A 22,662-nucleotide genomic window follows, 5' to 3' on the forward strand; every position below is an offset into this window, starting at 1 on the left:
GTCGACTTCAGTGGGCCCAGATTACTCCGGATGACGCGCACGTGACGTCCCCACATCCATCTAAACAGCTGGGCCTTGAGACTAGTGAGATAATTCGTCTCTTATGTTGATATAAAAGAGACGCCAAGTCCTCTCAAACTTGGAGCAATAGACTCCTAACCATCCAATCCTTTGGCACCGTTAGGCGGAGTGAATGCTTAGCTGGACAAACTGTCAGTCCAAACAATGATCTGGCTTTTAAAATAGCAATAATACCCCATAGAAAAACACTAAAATAACTAAGTTATCACTAAATTAAACTAACTCAACAGAAAAGTGAAATTCCCTTAAACACTGTCATCTATATTTAACGTTACGAGAATTTCTTCCCGCAAAACCAAACACAGACACTATTCCTAGCCCCGGCTATGCATTGACATTGTCCCTGCATAACATGACGGCACTTAGAACACACAGCGTAGAGAAAACTTCACGATAACTAAAACCCCACACATGGCAGTAAAGAATCTCCACAACAGTCTAAACTTAGCGTTACGACAATTAAAATCCCCGCAAAACCAAGCACAGACACAAATTCTAAGTTTAAATTCACTAGGATAATTCCAAGTAAAAACAAACACAGAAAAAGTCGCGGAGAAACTTCACCTCCCCGCACTACGTTACACCCGAAAACCAGAGTCACTGCTAGCCCGGTCGAAGAATGAATGAATCCCCAACGCTCCGCACCGGCCTTTTATACCTTTTTACTATGGCGACATAACGGCGACATATTGGCGACATAACGGCGACATAATAGCGACATAACGGCGACATATTGGCGACATAATAGCGACATAACGGCGACATATTAGCGACATAACGGCGACATAACGGCGACATAATAACGACATAACGGCGACATATTGGCGACATAATAGCGACATAACGGCGACATATTAGCGACATAACGGCGACATATTGGCGACATATTAGCGACATAACGGCGACATATTGGCGACATAATAGCGACATAACGGCGACATATTGGCGACATAACTGCGACATATTGGCGACATAATAGCGACATAACGGCGACATATTGGCGACATAATAGCGACATAACGGCGACATATTAGCGACATAACGGCGACATATTGGCGACATAACGGCGACATATTGGCGACATAATAGCGACATAACGGCGACATATTGGCGACATAACGGCGACATATTGGCGACATAATAGCGACATAACGGCGACATATTGGCGACATAATAGCGACATTACCTAGAAAGACTTAATGGCGACATAACGGCGACATAACAGCGACATATTGGCGACATGAATCAAAACAAAGACAACTGGCGACATAACAGCGACATAACAGCGACATAACAGCGACATAATAGCGACATATCGGCGACATATTGGCGACATAATAGCGACATAACGGCGACATATTAGCGACATAACGGCGACATATTGGCGACATAATAGCGACATAACGGCGACATAATAGCGACATAACGGCGACATAATAGCGACATAACGGCGACATATTGGCGACATAATAGCGACATAACGGCGACATAATAGCGACATAACGGCGACATAATAGCGACATAACGGCGACATAATGGCGACATAATAGCGACATAACGGCGACATAATAGCGACATAACAGCGACATAACGGCGACATAATAGCGACATATTGGCGACATAACGGCGACATATTGGCGACATAAAAGCGACATAACGGCGACATATTGGCGACATAATGGCGACATATTAGCGACATAACGGCGACATAATAGCGACATAACGGCGACATATTGGCGACATAATAGCGACATAACGGCGACATATTGGCGACATATTGGCGACATAACGGCGACATAATAGCGACATAACAGCGACATAACGGCGACATAATAGCGACATATTGGCGACATAACGGCGACATATTGGCGACATAAAAGCGACATAACGGCGACATATTGGCGACATAATGGCGACATATTAGCGACATAACGGCGACATAATAGCGACATAACGGCGACATATTGGCGACATAATAGCGACATAACGGCGACATATTGGCGACATATTGGCGACATAATAGCGACATATTAGCGACATAACAGCGACACAACAGCGACATAACAGCGACATAATAGCGACATAACGGCGACATAATAGCATAAACATTATTCCAAAAGTACCAGGATGGCAGAATTGCAGAAGAGGTCGTTTGCCTCGGGCGGGTAACCGACAACAGGTGTCTTATTGAGACAAACGTTTACCAAAAGTACCAGGATACCAGAACTGAGGAAGATGTCATTAACCTCGTGGCGTGTAACAAGGTTTGATTCAAGAAGAAAGATCATAAGTTCCAGGTTGTTTACTAAACCATATGTCTTAAATATTAAGGTTCACTATTGCTTACTTCAGAATATAAATCATGTCCTTTTTACTCACGCAGTTTAGAGAAAGACGGAGCTATTTTTAATGACATCTACGAACACATTCATAGGCAATAGTCGAGTAGTCAGTTGGAGTAGACTAAATTATGATAAAAGGGAACGTTCGAAAACTCATCACGTACGAATTTGTAAGCATTATTTTTCTTTGAGATATTTTTTAGTTTACTTCTGAAAAACGTTCCTGTATTGAAGTTTTTTTATGTTTATTAGTATCTAATATATTATTTAAGACATCCGGAATATAGAGAAATAATTATTTTAATATTTTTATTTATCTTATGATTTTTTAGATTTTATGTTTCGAAATTGTACTAGAGCATCAGCGTAACGGAACGTCGAGCTGTCTTCATCAGTTTTATTGTCAACGTTAATACCAATTTGTTGTTGATTATTTCCTGAAGGTTTATTTTGTTTATTTCTAAGTTAAAATAGAGAATAAAAAAAAAGAAAGACACGTGATAAGTATTATGGATTACCATGGAATTGCTTCAAGTTTCAATTGTTAGAATATTCGATGGAATCATGAATGAAATATGCGACTGAAGAGGTCTTTAGTATTACAAGGTATTCCTTTCTATTTTCTGTGTTTCAATGAAAAATGTGGTTATTACTAGGCAATAGGCATACGACTAGTCACAGTTCGCCCCCGATTTAAGTGTTTTATGAATTACTACAGTAATTTGTAAAATACTTCAATCTACTCTAGATTAGTCGGATATATCCCCCCTTTTCTAAACGTGTAGTGTGTGTCTCAATACTAAGTGACCTTTAATGATTCAGTTCTGAAATTAGTTCATCAGAATTCTGTCAATGAACCATGACAACTTTTTCCCCAGTCACCTCGCTCCACCAAAGATATTAGGTTGTGAATCTAATAGGCTACTAGTTAACCCGTCCTTGCCAGCTCAACCCGGCCGCGTCGAGTATTACTCTTGTCTCTACCCGAATTGCGCCGTACACTTCCGTAGAAGAGCATCTGTTGAGACAGCAAAAACTCCCCAAGCAAAACGAAGAGACCTTTAATTTTTATAAGTACGAAGCTTTCAAGTTCCATCGCCAAAATTCGAACCAATTTCATTGCCTTATCACCCTCAACCACGTTTTCTTGGCGCGTGTCTCATACTTGAATAAAATATACCGACCTTTAAGTTTGTTTGGATGTGTATATTTTTTTTTTATATATAAACAAACTTAAAATTGACATAAGTAAATACCCCAATATGGTATGATAAAGATACTTTTGTTTAAAAAAAAAAAATACCAAAATAAACAAAATATTTGCTTATTATTATACTGTATGTAGAAAGTCTGTGATGTCCTGTATATATACTAACCTTAGTTGTAGGAACATTAATTTAATGATTTCACACTGTTACTAACACATGTAATGTATTAATGTAATGTAATGTTATAATTTAATTTAATTTTAATATTAATTTTAATTTTAATTTTGATTTTAATTTTAATTTTATTTATTTTAATTTTAATTTTATATGGACCTGGTCTGAAATAAAGAATATTCATTCATTCATTCATTATTATACCTCATATTGAAAGCAACATAAGATATGTAATTGTATCTAATTAACCTCTTGAAAAGAGCCTCGTCCTTTTAGACGCTCACGGCCCTTAAAATATGTCGAGTGTCAGATATATCTCACCCAAAATGAGTGTGTGGGTTTCGTAAGGGTCTTATTACCTTGTGTAGTACTAGCCATAAAAGCCTACCCTTGTGAATGGGTCGAAATTTTAACCTACCGATAAGGTTTTTCTGGCTAGTTGTGTATGCCCTTCCCCCCCAGTTTGTTCCCCTGCAAATACCGACAAATCTAGTTTGATTACCCTCCAGCCTTTGTCTATCTGTATCAATCCGTTCTTTCCAATAAAAGTACATACGTCCACTTAGCATCCGTCATCTCATATCATACATCTCTTTCATAAATCACCACAAAGTCATAACTATAAACACTCAATGCACACACATTTTCATTCCTCCTCTGTTACACTTTCACACTGATTTCTACAGACAGCCAACGCGTCGATTAGTAATCAAAATGAGAATATATAAACTTATATTTATAGCCACATAATCATTTGAAAAAAAACTTACTCATTTTGTCCTAACCCCATACTAGCCCAACATTTCTAGATGATTCCCAGATGATTTTAATATCCCTCAATTTTCCAATTAATATATATTATTTTATGTTTATTTATTTAATAATTACTAGTTAAAAGTACTTTGACACTAAGTATTAGAATCAAATGATACGCACATAAAGAAAAATCTGCACTTTTGTTGTTAGATTTTATGATAACGCTCCGCGATTAATTTCTCTATAATCCCTATCTTTCGCTCACTTACTGTCGTTCAACGCGCGGCATCAAAACCTACTATGCAATAAACCACCGCGGAAGTATACAGACAAAAAAGAGTCGAACTTGAAACGCGTTTTCGCGTCATTCCGCTGCCAAACCATGGCAGTTCACACGGCTGCTTGTAACGTCTAACTATTGCTCATAACCGTACATTGTATAGCCTTTAAACGACCTTAATCTCACTACTCCAAAACCCACGCACAGCCACGAATATATAAAAAAAACTGACCTAAAGCGATTATGCGATTAATACATTTAAAACCATAATGATTGACTCTACTTGTACGTTGTTTTTATATAATTAGCCCATTGGCCAGCCAAAATAATGCAAACATGCTCACAAATAAATAAAAATAAAATTTATAAGACATTTATAATGATGATGATAAATCAAAAATTATAGTAGTGACGAATCATAAAGTATAGTAACATAAATGCTGCAAAACATATTTATATAGTTTTTTTAAAATTTTATAAAATTATTATCCGTTTTAATGCATTTTTACCAGCCTATTTACACTATAAAACACACACCGTTTGACTTAACGTACCTATAAAAAAATCCGAATCATAATATTATTAGCCATGGTATTCAAATTACTATTGTGAGACCTACTGACTCGTTTATGCACTGAGTGCTTAAAAATGGAGGCCTAGGCATTCTGAAACATGCCGCACGAGTGATCAAAAATACGTGAATGAATATCTAGGTATTTTAAGAACTAAGTACCCAGGTGCTCCTAATACAAATACAACTGCATTGGAAGGGTTAGGTAGGTAATGAATCCATCTTTGATATAAAGAGTAAGTAGGTAAGTATTTATCTAAACATTGTGCAACAATTAGTTTGTGTAAACAATTTAAAAAAAATAGCCTACTGAACATAAGTTTATTCATAACTCCAGTTTATTTTATAACGCTACTCGTAGATACATATCCAAAATAACTTGTATAGAAAGATTGTAAGAAAAACAGACCACGGAACTAAAACAAATAAAATAAAATAAAGTTCTAAAAGGATCCTAAGTATCTTAATAAACTTGCAAACAAGTCTAATAAATTAAAACGAATTATTTAAAAAAAACTAAACAAAAAAAAACTTATTTGCTTGCCGGGATTCGAACCCATTCCACGTTCAAGTAATCTTCATACATTTGTCCACCTTGATATCCACTAGACCACGGGAGAGTTACAAGTGACGACAAATTTAACAATGGCTTTTATAACAAAGTGTTTTATTGTTTTGTTTTATTTTTCAAGTGTTTTTCGCACTAAATTACTAACAAAGAATTTTATTTATCACATGAAAACCATGTCATATAATGCAAATACCTATGTATATACCTACGAACACATTATTATGGAATCCATTGAAAACGTGTTACTAACCGAATTCCATTTAGAAAAACCAAGAAAGCATGTGATTATATTCATATTGAAACGCTTGAAAGATCTGAACGTCAATTTAGTATTATTTCATATAATGTAAACAAGCTATAATGCGTTTTATATACTAATATATCCTACAATTGTTCTAGGCTTGCCAAAATTTCTACTCACGTGTTTATTTGTTGAACGCACGTTTCTTGCAGATGAATACTATTTTCACCACTTTATCACGTCACTAATTTCACCCACTACACTATTCTACTAATTCAATATAGATTTACTACAGAAAACTACATGATTTTTGTTATTTGTTTTCAAAATGCACTCGTTACTTGCGTCCGCAAAATGCACGTAAAACTAACCATTTCTCGCTCAAATACACATTTGCACTCAATTATGGACCTTTTCCGGGTTAGTATCTAAACACTGTTCATTCTATTTTATCACTTCTTAATAACATAAATATTTCCGTTCAAACCAAAGTTGTTTCGTTTACGAAACCGCAATATTTTATTTTAACACGTTTTGACCAGACAACATGGCCCCGGTTTGTTGATATGCACTTAAACTAAACGTCACAATGATTTTCATTTATCTCACATAAAGATTTCCATTATTAAACCATCTACAGTCTCATTTTACGATTAGAATAGGATCCTATAGAAATGCGAATAAATTTAACTATAACTCTTCAATAATTGTTTTTGTAAGTAGCAACACCATTACGATTGTCATCCATTATCTTCCGATTCTATGATCTTCCGTCATAGATGGTAGAATCCTATAGACGTGCTATACTCGCGCGTCCGTGAGGGACAAATCATACGCAACTACACGAGACCGTAACAAGGACAACCAATAATAGCGCTTTCGCTGCCACTCCTACTGAAAGATACGTAAGACTGTCCCGTTCTGTCACCTAGTGACAGTAGCGCCACCATTACCATCGCTAAATATCTGTTAATTTTTGCAATTATTATCAATGCTAAATGAAATCGTTCGTGTGAACAAGTTTTTACGCATAGACAAAATTCTAATAACCAATTTACAATCGCGTACAATCGGCGAGTCGAGCCGCGGAACGAGACACGAAACGAGAGTGTAAACGGGTGCGCGTGCGTCCATGCAATGCGACAAAATCAAAAACACATTCCAATACTCCTGGCAACATAACAAGCACAACCCACTCAATTTGGTCGGGTTCTTAGTACGACTTCTTAAGTAACAATTCCGATAGATGGCGTGAATAACTAAGTGGTTTTGAATAAACTATTCGAGACTGAATTATAAACGTTCAACAGTGAAACATGAGTGAAACGAAATTTTGTCTTTGGCAAATTATAACTGCTGTCATTTCAGATTATGCTTATTTTTTGAAACGTAATTAATTTATCCTTCATACAAGTAAACTAATCGTGATGTTAATGATTAAAATTACTTCAGTTTCCGGTGACATTTTGATCAAATACCTAAACATTTGACAATCACTCAAAACATGCTCAGAACAAAATTAAAACGCCATTTTGAATACAAGCCATTGCCTTTGTTTCACAATGATTTCCTACAGTAAAATACCACGACGCAAGCTTTACCCGATGTAGCGAGTAAGGATTGCCTCCAAGAATGCCCTAATGGTTTCCAAAATATAGCCCCTTGAAGAATTTACTATAAAACGAATGAAGTTAAAGTTCTGTTTCGTCGCCGCATGGCTGACCTTTTCTCAGCTTGCGTCTTCTATTTTTCTGTGAACCTAGTGCCCATAACTATGACCTAGTGTTTGAACTATCTAGTACAAAGGATGTGTAATGAGTCTAGCTGTCGATACTGCGAATGAAATGGACTTAAATGTGGAAACTGTTGCTTCAAACAAAGGTAAGATTTTATTCCTCTTCTTTCTTTAAACAAGTTACTGCTATTCAAAATCTGTTTCACTTATTAGAATATCAATCAGCGGAAAATAATTGATCACAAATTGACCTATCTATCAATAAATCTGCTTTTTATTCGGTCCTATTCAATACAGACAAACATTAAAGCTTCCTAGTTTTCGTATGATTCTGCTTGTAATGACCTAATGTAGTGAGTTGCCTTATTTTTATTCTTCGTTCAGCAACACATTTCTTTCTGAAAATTGTGATCAAAGTAAAAATCCGTATTAAAGGAATGACATGTTGATTTTTGATTTTATGCTGTCTGTCTAATATAATATCTGTTTTTCACTACATGTTTTCTGCCGCATTATAGATTTACAAAGTATATTTGATTTTTCAGCATACTGACAACTTTATTAGAACCCCCGGGAACCCCGGTATATATATATTGTTATTGAAAGAAAAGGAGTTGAAATCTTGCTGTGAAGACTCCCTGGCTATTTTCGATGAATCAAAACAACTGTGAGACGTAAGTATGATATTTCAACTATTAGACATTTACTCACTGGTCCCTACTGTTTTTGGAATTTTAAAATGTTTTCACTCTAAAAAGATGACCAGGCTCAATTTTTTTTCGGAAATACTAGCTTTTTTAAATTTAGAAGTGCAATATAGTATAAAAATCATAATTATATGATAATATCAGCTAAAAATAAACAGGATTTCTTGCGTGGTACTGAAAATTTGTTAATAAATATGTATTTTCTTTACAAAAGGATCCCGCAGTCTTCCGGTAAATTTAATACAATATGTGGGCCTAACCCTAGATCTGTCATAAATATTCCTCTTTTTGCAATAAATCTTACAATATATACTGTTATTTTTCAGCAACCGAAACCCAATACCTAGTCGTCAGTGAGCGGAACAAATTTCCATTAATGCCCTCATGGGTTCTTTCGAGTCTTTCCACAGTCCCCTAGTAAGTATAACACTCATGCTACTAGAAAACTACTGTAACATATACATATGTACCTAGAAAAACAAACTTCAAAATTTTTCATCGCTCTCAAAAATAAAATAAAAATTGATTTTATTTTTATCTTGACTGTAAAGACCCTACTTGTACTAAATAATAAACACTTTTAATGAGACTTATGAATAGGTTCTCTTAAATATACCCTACTTTAGCTAACTTTTATACTTTATCAATTTCAGAGTTCCCGGAGAAATGGCTTCGCTCCGCAGTAACAATATGCCTGCCTTCAATGTACTTCTATAGACTGTCTCCAGTCATGACAGGTATTTTATTTCATTATATAAATACCAAACTTATCATAAGCTATAAAAACTCTTAACTTATGTCTGACTCTAATATTTCAAAATAATGAGTGAAGAGGTTCCGGATGAAAGATCGGAGATATGAAAACTGCCATTAACCTTACATCCTATTATGATTTTGTTGACTAAGTAACTTAATCTAGCTTATTTGTGACCTCACTTTATGGAAATGTGCCCTGTAAGGCAAAGATTCTCAAACTTTTTTGGATTTTGAAGAATTTAAGTACTGTCTAGTCTACTTTTGTGAAACCTAATATTTCCTATGAGTGTATTTGACAATAAAATAATGATGCGCCCCCTCTAATGAATGACTGTTGATATTTTACTACTATTATTGTACTTATTCAACTCTTTTCTCTAAGGTTTCCTAATACTTGCCTAATTTATTCCAGGCTACCAAGAACCTCTGACTTCAATACTTCAACACTCCTGTTTGATGGCCGTATCTCAAGAATTTGCTGCTAAGGTCGCTCTAGTCTTCAATGGATACAAGAAAGAAATGTTAGGTACTAGCGTGTTAGCTTAACCAATTATTGTATATTATTACTTAATAGCAATCAGAATACGATTGAAAAGTACCGTCAGCAGAACTGTACTGTAATCATAAGTTAACAGGCTACCTTCATACTACAAATATGTCTTTGTATGCACGCTGTTCGTCCGGCTAATTGGCGCGTTGCATTTCTCAATTGATTTTCATGAAATTATTTGAGCGGCTTAAATAATGACAATAAGGTACACAAGGCAGCTCGCAGGAGCTCTTATAGATAATAGTAATAACTATAACCAGTAAACTATACATATCTCAGCGCTGTTCTCGATAAATGTTGTGACTCTTAGGGTTCCGTACTGAAAAATATGTAGATAAACTTTCATACAAATGTGTATGTTCTACTTATGCTCCAATAGTGATTGCAGCATGTACTATTACTCTTTTCTTAACCTAAATATCTATAAATTGGCCTAAAAATAGTCTTAACATACGATTTCCTATTCAAATCCAAGCTCATGCATACATATATGCTCATTTTTCTTATCCTACAGTAGCAAATGTATGATGTTTCCGTACATTAATGAAATTTAAGCTTATTACTGGCATGTGTGGTTGTCATTCGGACCCACACGTGAAGCGAATAAACCCTAACAGTATTATCTGTAATATCTGTTTCATACTCTTACTCTTTGATTGACAGGCCTATCCAGGACCGTACATACATATTATGCAATCTGTAACTTAACTAGTTTATTATAGTGACAGCTTATCAGTAAACAAAGCATGTAACAAAGATGGAACTCCAATGTTATCTATCACACACGCTATTTTTTTTTTATGATATAGAAGGCAAACTAACAGACATATACCCGGTGATGAATGATTGCCGTTTCCTCGTAAAGCCAGAGAGGTTGTAAGTGCGTTGCCGGCTTTTAAGACGGGAGCATGAGAAAGTAGTGAAATACGCCCCCTGTGCCTTAGTATTCCTGCGTGTAAATAAACAATTACACGCCCCCATAGTTTTATAACTAAAGTATATCTTAGTAATACGCCCTCTGTTCTGTAATATTTCAAGTAAGCCTACGTGAAATGAACAATTTCACGCCCCCATGATTTTTCGACTAAAGTATATGTTCTTACACAACTAGATATCTTATCTAACCATAACCTAGGCTAACTTAGGTAAACTAATCTTATTTCTAGACTATGGCAACAGCCTCCTAACCCAAATTATAGTAACCCTGCCTACAAATGCTGCCTGGCAAAGGCCGTCTACCACGAATATGAGTTTCCAAGTCATGGACATTATTTGTTAATCTAAGTATGTATTTATCTATACAAGTATGTACTGCGCCGCCTAGTACCAGCAGTACAAGTTTTGCCTAGCCCCAGGCCAAATTGATATGTGAAAGATTGTCCCTAGAATATTTATTTATTTATTATTGGTACCTGCAATGAAGCTAATTTCTTAATGAATGTATGACAGGAGATAAATAAGACTGATTGTTTTCGCCTAAATAAGCGTTAATAAGTGCTAATGTTATACTACATAGGGTTTAATTTTGTAACTTTATTTTTCAGATATCAAAGACGCAAGAAGATGGATCATTAGTAGTGATGACAAACATCTTAAGCTGAGGAATATGAAAATAAATCCCTAATTACGGCGCGCAGAGAACGAGTAAAAAAATGTAGTACCAAACTCGTCAAGAGATGGCGCCACCTCCGAGATAGAACGCGCCAACGATGTGTCAACGTAGAATCTTGATATCCGAGATGCAAATTACTAATCGTTTTTAAATGTTAGGAGAAGATTAATGCTTGGTTGGCTGCATAAGTGCATACCTCTGCTGAGGTCTCAGCAGCTACGCACAAGTTATCAGTAATTGTACATAGTTAGTGTTTTAATAAATAAGCCGACTGATATAATTACGTTCTTTTCGTCTGCGGATAGATAACCCTTACTACAGTGGAATAGTAATAGTTTTTCTTTGTGTACATAGTAACTATTGAATAATAAACTTAATGTTTCATGACTTTTATATAAGACCTTTCTACGTGTACATAATAACTATTGAATAATAAAATTAATGCTTTATGACTTTTATTTAAACCATAATAAAAACAGAGTCCAAAATCAAGTGTACCCATTCCATTTCACGCCAGCAAAATGTAGCCTGGAAGGCTACTTTTACATACATATACCTTGAAGAACCGTAGTAACCCAGGTAAACTACATCCTGGTCACGGCACCAAAATGTAACTCCCCCCTTATTTATCTACCTAACCTACCTTAATATAATATCCCCTTTAGATTTACCCTTAAAATATGGCCATGTGATCGTCTAGCTAGTGGTTAGGACCCCTTGAAGTGAACCGCGGCAACCTCAAATTCTTTAATGAGTATCAGCAAAATTTTGGACTCTGACTTTATTTATTATTACCTAGATTTTGAGAACAGATATTTATGGTAATAAAATAAGTATTTATGCAAGTAAGAAATAATTTAAAGAAAAATGAATTACAAAAATAGAAAATTATTAGAATTTATTAGTGCAATGTAAATGATGGTGTAAAATTTACTATAATGTATTTAAGTATTGCAGCATATATGATGATATAAATATATAAAAATGTTGTTGGTAAAATCCTGCCACACCTATTAAGCTTCCGGGATAACATAGAAGCAGCACTCCTGAGATAAGCTCTTTTACACCCTAGCATTTCAAGGTTAATTATAATTAACTATCATCTTCTAAACGATGTGTGATTTAATCACACGTGCTGCTCCGTACGCCCGATGCAGGTCTGGAAGCTCTTAGTCCGATTTGCAAGTATTAATCGGAACACCTACCCTACCAGTTTAGCCAGACGGGCTATGACCAACACTTCATAACCTAAACGCACCTAGATGATGATGAAAAGAAGTGTCAAAGTATCCATCAATCATCATAATTACTTATCTTTTTTATATTCAAAAGCTAGGGATGCTAATCCCATAGTCCCATTCCCCAAAGCTGATAATCTAGACAGAATTCCTAGTTCTCTAGATGTATAAACGAAGTACCGAGTTTATTCACTAATTATTATGTTTAATCGAGGCCGAAATTGAGTATTCACTCAATTTATCCTTTGTACTGCTCTTGCCTGACAAAGGTTCCCTAAAGCAAACCGTTCTTCAATCCCAGAATAGTCTGCGTTCCTAAATCCAGATTGATAATTAAGAGATTATGTTGTATGTATTACCTGATTATATTACTCAGTACCTCGTCCCTACACCAGACAACCAGAAATGAAAAGTAGAAATAAAATTTTATAGAAGCATTAATTCTTTCCCCACATAAATTAGAAATTAGGAAGATTTAGGCAGTTGAACCTTTACCTTTTAAACACGCATATTTTAGGATAAAGAAACCATATTTTTAAACCCTTAAAGAGAAATATATATCAACCATATCAATTGTATAGACCAGAACTAAAAAAGAACCCTAATAAACAATAAAATGAGTGTGTGATTCTACCCTAACTCTACCCATTGTCCCTAATCTAGTACATTCAAAGCATAGTTCGTTCTTACCATCGACCTAATGCTTTGTAATATACGCAAGTGTGGTCCCTACGAGAAGCTGTAAAGTTCGGCAGGCGAAACCGAGAAGGCAACCTACAGGCCAGTGTATTTGACTCCCTCCTTATCGCCCGCGGGCATGGTAGATAAGAATAAGTCGCCCTATTCCGTGTATATAAGTGGATCAGTACCCTAGCACACACACGCACTAATCACGAGAGAAACTCTGCCGCAACAAAGACTAAGTGTAATATCAGTCACGACAGAAGTCTGTCCCCGCAACCAGCACTAGCATGAACCGGAGCACCGAAATATATAAATAAATTTAATAAGAGACCTAGTCTCAATTACTGTCGACTTCAGTGGGCCCAGATTACTCCGGATGACGCGCACGTGACGTCCCCACATCCATCTAAACAGCTGGGCCTTGAGACTAGTGAGATAATTCGTCTCTTATGTTGATATAAAAGAGACGCCAAGTCCTCTCAAACTTGGAGCAATAGACTCCTAACCATCCAATCCTTTGGCACCGTTAGGCGGAGTGAATGCTTAGCTGGACAAACTGTCAGTCCAAACAATGATCTGGCTTTTAAAATAGCAAAAATACCCCATAGAAAAACACTAAAATAACTAAGTTATCACTAAATTAAACTAACTCAACAGAAAAGTGAAATTCCCTTAAACACTGTCATCTATATTTAACGTTACGAGAATTTCTTCCCGCAAAACCAAACACAGACACTATTCCTAGCCCCGGCTATGCATTGACATTGTCCCTGCATAACATGACGGCACTTAGAACACACAGCGTAGAGAAAACTTCACGATAACTAAAACCCCACACATGGCAGTAAAGAATCTCCACAACAGTCTAAACTTAGCGTTACGACAATTAAAATCCCCGCAAAACCAAGCACAGACACAAATTCTAAGTTTAAATTCACTAGGATAATTCCAAGTAAAAACAAACACAGAAAAAGTCGCGGAGAAACTTCACCTCCCCGCACTACGTTACACCCGAAAACCAGAGTCACTGCTAGCCCGGTCGAAGAATGAATGAATCCCCAACGCTCCGCACCGGCCTTTTATACCTTTTTACTATGGCGACATAACGGCGACATATTGGCGACATAACGGCGACATAATAGCGACATAACGGCGACATATTGGCGACATAATAGCGACATAACGGCGACATATTAGCGACATAACGGCGACATATTGGCGACATAACGGCGACATAATAACGACATAACGGCGACATATTGGCGACATATTAGCGACATAACGGCGTCATATTGGCGACATAATAGCGACATAACGGCGACATAATAGCGACATAACGGCGACATATTGGCGACATAATAGCGACATAACGGCGACATATTAGCGACATAACGGCGACATATTGGCGACATATTAGCGACATAACGGCGACATATTGGCGACATAATAGCGACATAACGGCGACATATTGGCGACATAACGGCGACATATTGGCGACATAATAGCGACATAACGGCGACATATTGGCGACATAATAGCGACATTACCTAGAAAGACTTAATGGCGACATAACGGCGACATAACAGCGACATATTGGCGACATGAATCAAAACAAAGACAACTGGCGACATAACAGCGACATAACAGCGACATAATAGCGACATATCGGCGACATATTGGCGACATAATAGCGACATAACGGCGACATATTAGCGACATAACGGCGACATATTGGCGACATAATAGCGACATAACGGCGACATAACGGCGACATAATAGCGACATAACGGCGACATATTGGCGATATAATAGCGACATAACGGCGACATAATAGCGACATAACGGCGACATAATGGCGACATAATAGCGACATAACGGCGACATATTGGCGACATAATAGCGACATAACGGCGACATATTGGCGACATAATAGCGACATAACGGCGACATATTAGCGACATAACGGCGACATATTGGCGACATAATAGCGACATAACGGCGACATATTAGCGACATAACGGCGACATATTGGCGACATATTGGCGACATGAATCAAAACAAAGACAACTGGCGACATAACAGCGACATAATAGCGACATATTGGCGACATATTGGCGACATATCGGCGACCTAACGGCGACATATTGGCGACATAATAGCGACATAACGGCGACATAATAGCGACATAACAGCGACATAACGGCGACATAATAGCGACATATTGGCGACATAACGGCGACATATTGGCGACATAATAGCGACATAACGGCGACATAATAGCGACATAACGGCGACATATTAGCGACATAACGGCGACATAATAGCGACATAACGGCGACATATTGGCGACATAATAGCGACATAACGGCGACATATTGGCGACATAACGGCGACATATTGGCGACATAATAGCGACATATTGGCGACATATTAGCGACATAACAGCGACATAACAGCGACATAATAGCGACATAACGGCGACATAATAGCATAAACATTATTCCAAAAGTACCAGGATGGCAGAATTGCAGAAGATGTCGTTTGCCTCGGGCGGGTAACCGACAACAGGTGTCTTATTGAGACAAACGTTTACCAAAAGTACCAGGATACCAGAACTGAGGAAGATGTCATTAACCTCGTGGCGTGTAACAAGGTTTGATTCAAGAAGAAAGATCATAAGTTCCAGGTTGTTTACTAAACCATATGTCTTAAATATTAAGGTTCACTATTGCTTACTTCAGAATATAAATCATGTCCTTTTTACTCACGCAGTTTAGAGAAAGACGGAGCTATTTTTAATGACATCTACGCACACATTCATAGGCAATAGTCGAGTAGTCAGTTGGAGTAGACTAAATTATGATAAAAGGGAACGTTCGAAAACTCATCACGTACGAATTTGTAAGCATTATTTTTCTTTGAGATATTTTTTAGTTTACTTCTGAAAAACGTTCCTGTATTGAAGTTTTTTTATGTTTATTAGTATCTAATATATTATTTAAGACATCCGGAATATAGAGAAATAATTATTTTAATATTTTTATTTATCTTATGATTTTTTAGATTTTATGTTTCGAAATTGTACTAGAGCATCAGCGTAACGGAACGTCGAGCTATCTTCATCAGTTTTATTGTCAACGTCAATACCAATTTGTTGTTGATTATTTCCTGAAGGTTTATTTTGTTTATTTCTAAGTTAAAATAGAGAATAAAAAAAAAGAAAGACACGTGATAAGTATTATGGATTACCATGGAATTGCTTCAAGTTTCAATTGTTAGAATATTCGATGGAATCATGAATGAAATATGCGACTGAAGAGGTCTTTAGTATTACAAGGTATTCCTTTCTATTTTCTGTGTTTCAATGAAAAATGTGGTTATTACTAGGCAATAGGCATACGACTAGTCACAGTTCGCCCCCGATTTAAGTGTTTTATGAATTACTACAGTAATTTGTAAAAGACTTCAATCTACTCTAGATTAGTCGGATATATCCCCCCTTTTCTAAACGTGTAGTGTGTGTCTCAATACTAAGTGACCTTTAATGATTCAGTTCTGAAATTAGTTCATCAGAATTCTGTCAATGAACCATGACAACTTTTTCCCCAGTCACCTCGCTCCACCAAAGATATTAGGTTGTGAATCTAATAGGCTACTAGTTAACCCGTCCTTGCCAGCTCAACCCGGCCGCGTCGAGTATTACTCTTGTCTCTACCCGAATTGCGCCGTACACTTCCGTAGAAGAGCATCTGTTGAGACAGCAAAAACTCCCCAAGCAAAACGAAGAGACCTTTAATTTTTATAAGTACGAAGCTTTCAAGTTCCATCGCCAAAATTCGAACCAATTTCATTGCCTTATCACCCTCAACCACGTTTTCTTGGCGCGTGTCTCATACTTGAATAAAATATACCGACCTTTAAGTTTGTTTGGATGTGTATATTTTTTTTTTTATATATAAACAAACTTAAAATTGACATAAGTAAATACCCCAATATGGTATGATAAAGATACTTTTGTTTAAAAAAAAAAATACCAAAATAAACAAAATATTTGCTTATTATTATTATACCTCATATTGAAAGCAACATAAGATATGTAATTGTATCTAATTAACCTCTTGAAAAGAGCCTCGTCCTTTTAGACGCTCACGGCCCTTAAAATATGTCGAGTGTCAGATATATCTCACCCAATATGAGTGTGTGGGTTTCGTAAGGGTCTTATTACCTTGTGTAGTACTAGCCATAAAAGCCTACCCTTGTGAATGGGTCGAAATTTTAACCTACCGATAAGGTTTTTCTGGCTAGTTGTGTATGCCCTTCCCCCCCAGTTTGTTCCCCTGCAAATACCGACAAATCTAGTTTGATTACCCTCCAGCCTTTGTCTATCTGTATCAATCCATTCTTTCCAATAAAAGTACATACGTCCACTTAGCATCCGTCATCTCATATCATACATCTCTTTCATAAATCACCACAAAGTCATAACTATAAACACTCAATGCACACACATTTTCATTCCTCCTCTGTTACACTTTCACACTGATTTCTACAGACAGCCAACGCGTCGATTAGTAATCAAAATGAGAATATATAAACTTATATTTATAGCCACATAATCATTTGAAAAAAAACTTACTCATTTTGTCCTAACCCCATACTAGCCCAACATTTCTAGATGATTCCCAGATGATTTTAATATCCCTCAATTTTCCAATTAATATATATTATTTTATGTTTATTTATTTAATAATTACTAGTTAAAAGTACTTTGACACTAAGTATTAGAATCAAATGATACGCACATAAAGAAAAATCTGCACTTTTGTTGTTAGATTTTATGATAACGCTCCGCGATTAATTTCTCTATAATCCCTATCTTTCGCTCACTTACTGTCGTTCAACGCGCGGCATCAAAACCTACTATGCAATAAACCACCGCGGAAGTATACAGACAAAAAAGAGTCGAACTTGAAACGCGTTTTCGCGTCATTCCGCTGCCAAACCATGGCAGTTCACACGGCTGCTTGTAACGTCTAACTATTGCTCATAACCGTACATTGTATAGCCTTTAAACGACCTTAATCTCACTACTCCAAAACCCACGCACAGCCACGAATATATAAAAAAAACTGACCTAAAGCGATTATGCGATTAATACATTTAAAACCATAATGATTGACTCTACTTGTACGTTGTTTTTATATAATTAGCCCATTGGCCAGCCAAAATAATGCAAACATGCTCACAAATAAATAAAAATAAAATTTATAAGACATTTATAATGATGATGATAAATCAAAAATTATAGAAGTGACGAATCATAAAGTATAGTAACATAAATGCTGCAAAACATATTTCTATAGTTTTTTTAAAATTTTATAAAATTATTATCCGTTTTAATGCATTTTTACCAGCCTATTTACACTATAAAACACACACCGTTTGACTTAACGTACCTATAAAAAAATCCGAATCATAATATTATTAGCCATGGTATTCAAATTACTATTGTGAGACCTACTGACTCGTTTATGCACTGAGTGCTTAAAAATGGAGGCCTAGGCATTCTGAAACATGCCGCACGAGTGATCAAAAATACGTGAATGAATATCTAGGTATTTTAAGAACTAAGTACCCAGGTGCTCCTAATACAAATACAACTGCATTGGAAGGGTTAGGTAGGTAATGAATCCATCTTTGATATAAAGAGTAAGTAGGTAAGTATTTATCTAAACATTGTGCAACAATTAGTTTGTGTAAACAATTTAAAAAAAATAGCCTACTGAACATAAGTTTATTCATAACTCCAGTTTATTTTATAACGCTACTCGTAGATACATATCCAAAATAACTTGTATAGAAAGATTGTAAGAAAAACAGACCACGGAACTAAAACAAATAAAATAAAATAAAGTTCTAAAAGGATCCTAAGTATCTTAATAAACTTGCAAACAAGTCTAATAAATTAAAACGAATTATTTAAAAAAAACTAAACAAAAAAAAACTTATTTGCTTGCCGGTATTCGAACCCATTCCACGTTCAAGTAATCTTCATACATTTGTCCACCTTGATATCCACTAGACCACGGGAGAGTTACAAGTGACGACAAATTTAACAATGGCTTTTATAACAAAGTGTTTTATTGTTTTGTTTTATTTTTCAAGTGTTTTTCGCACTAAATTACTAACAAAGAATTTTATTTATCACATGAAAACCATGTCATATAATGCAAATACCTATGTATATACCTACGAACACATTATTATGGAATCCATTGAAAACGTGTTACTAACCGAATTCCATTTAGAAAAACCAAGAAAGCATGTGATTATATTCATATTGAAACGCTTGAAAGATCTGAACGTCAATTTAGTATTATTTCATATAATGTAAACAAGCTATAATGCGTTTTATATACTAATATATCCTACAATTGTTCTAGGCTTGCCAAAATTTCTACTCACGTGTTTATTTGTTGAACGCACGTTTCTTGCAGATGAATACTATTTTCACCACTTTATCACGTCACTAATTTCACCCACTACACTATTCTACTAATTCAATATAGATTTACTACAGAAAACTACATGATTTTTGTTATTTGTTTTCAAAATGCACTCGTTACTTGCGTCCGCAAAATGCACGTAAAACTAACCATTTCTCGCTCAAATACACATTTGCACTCAATTATGGACCTTTTCCGGGTTAGTATCTAAACACTGTTCATTCTATTTTATCACTTCTTAATAACATAAATATTTCCGTTCAAACCAAAGTTGTTTCGTTTACGAAACCGCAATATTTTATTTTAACACGTTTTGACCAGACAACATGGCCCCGGTTTGTTGATATGCACTTAAACTAAACGTCACAATGATTTTCATTTATCTCACATAAAGATTTCCATTATTAAACCATCTACAGTCTCATTTTACGATTAGAATAGGATCCTATAGAAATGCGAATAAATTTAACTATAACTCTTCAATAATTGTTTTTGTAAGTAGCAACACCATTACGATTGTCATCCATTATCTTCCGATTCTATGATCTTCCGTCATAGATGGTAGAATCCTATAGACGTGCTATACTCGCGCGTCCGTGAGGGACAAATCATACGCAACTACACGAGACCGTAACAAGGACAACCAATAATAGCGCTTTCGCTGCCACTCCTACTGAAAGATACGTAAGACTGTCCCGTTCTGTCACCTAGTGACAGTAGCGCCACCATTACCATCGCTAAATATCTGTTAATTTTTGCAATTATTATCAATGCTAAATGAAATCGTTCGTGTGAACAAGTTTTTACGCATAGACAAAATTCTAATAACCAATTTACAATCGCGTACAATCGGCGAGTCGAGCCGCGGAACGAGACACGAAACGAGAGTGTAAACGGGTGCGCGTGCGTCCATGCAATGCGACAAAATCAAAAACACATTCCAATACTCCTGGCAACATAACAAGCACAACCCACTCAATTTGGTCGGGTTCTTAGTACGACTTCTTAAGTAACAATTCCGATAGATGGCGTGAATAACTAAGCACTGAAATATGAAACCTATGGAAGTGAAACGTCTACGAATTATGCGTGCCACTGTGACGTCATCTTAGAACTAAACATGGCGGTTTTAGTGCTGCCCAGAAGATTTTTACTGTTACTAGGTTTTATCGATACATCGATACCTTTTTAACGTTCTCGGCTCATTTTATTTAAAATACTAAGTATGTATTATTTGTGGAGTTTATGTTTTAATAGGAAGTAAGTAAATAAATAAAAATTCTTTATTAGTATATTGTTATGTGAAAAGATACTTTGATTTAGTAAGATGTGTGGAGTCTAGGACAATTTCGTGCTTCAAATTTGACAGGTAAACGAGATGACGCTGTACTACTCAATACATATTGCGATTTTTGCGGTAACACTGATTTTCAAAAGTTGACGTTTGACAACTTAGTGACCGCAAAACACATGGCGCAGTACAGCGCCATCTGTTTTGGATGTCAGAATAAGTGTACGTGTTTTTCTTGGACTTTACCTCTCTATTACAATCAATTTTGTTGTGTTGCTAACCCTGAAGTCTGTAACACACTACCGCACTGCACCTCGACCTTGGTGCGCCGTATCTATAAGTGAGAGCGATACAAAATTCAAGCTTATTAAGCGACGGGTGAAAAAAAACAAAACACCTTCAGAACATTTTTTTATTACAAAAATAAGGAATGACTTCCGCTCTTCAACTTCTTCAACATTTATTCAGCAAATAGGCCACAAGGGCATTTTTATACGTCAAAATAATAACAATACATTAACCATTTTATAAATTACAACTATATGTATATGGTCTCTTAATGTCGAATTATATAAAAAAACTATAAAAATGATATAAAAAAGCCCGCAGGGCAGCTTGTGGAGTAACGACCCCACGGACCCGAGTGCTCCCGAGAGTCGGTCAGGGTCTCCATCTCCAGCTCTTTCTTTTTATGTTCATTTCTTGGTAAGCTATAAAAATGATTTAATTATTAAATTAAGATAATTTAGTTGGTTTGAAGCGGGGTAGCATGATAAAATAAGAAAATATAAATAGGCAATCATAATATATCGATATCAAATTCGATAAATAAAGTACAACCCTAGCTGAAATGTTTACATTATTTAAGCGTAAAAATATAGTTAAATAAATCCAATCACTTCATGATCTATAACTGCACAGAAGAACCTTGCTATTTATAATGTGAAACATCCTTAAATTTCCCAGGAACATTAACAATAACCAATATTTTTCATGTAAATTATAGCGTACCTGTGTATGGTTAAAGATGGCTGATTTGGTGGTTTTCTTATGCCGCACCCTAATACACTACACACTGGCATATTCGCGACGTAATTATTCACATTTGGCTTCAATTATTTTCAATCACAAGCAAAATATTGAAAGATAATTAATAATTTTAATTTTCACCACGACTTTTTGACAGGACAAGTACCTGCTGAACTGACAGACAATGACATTTGCGTGACTAAACATGGCGGATTTTCGGCCGCATTAGGTATTTACGTATTTTCATGGAACACTTTATGTCCGTACTGAAATACTGTCACCTTTTTTTGCTATGGGTTACAGTGCTGAGTAAAAACGAGATAGATATAT

General features: G+C 35.9%; 1 protein-coding gene across 1 annotated transcript in view; it reads left to right on the forward strand.

Annotated features, from left to right (window-relative positions):
- The window catches only part of LOC134800719 (gastrula zinc finger protein XlCGF26.1-like), a 140,175-nt gene that overhangs the window by 23,884 nt on the left and 93,629 nt on the right, over positions 1-22,662 (forward strand). The gene's annotated exons all lie outside the window — the stretch shown is intronic.

Source organism: Cydia splendana, chromosome 20 (assembly GCF_910591565.1).
Source record: "Cydia splendana chromosome 20, ilCydSple1.2, whole genome shotgun sequence".
Taxonomy (NCBI): Eukaryota; Metazoa; Arthropoda; class Insecta; order Lepidoptera; family Tortricidae; genus Cydia; species Cydia splendana.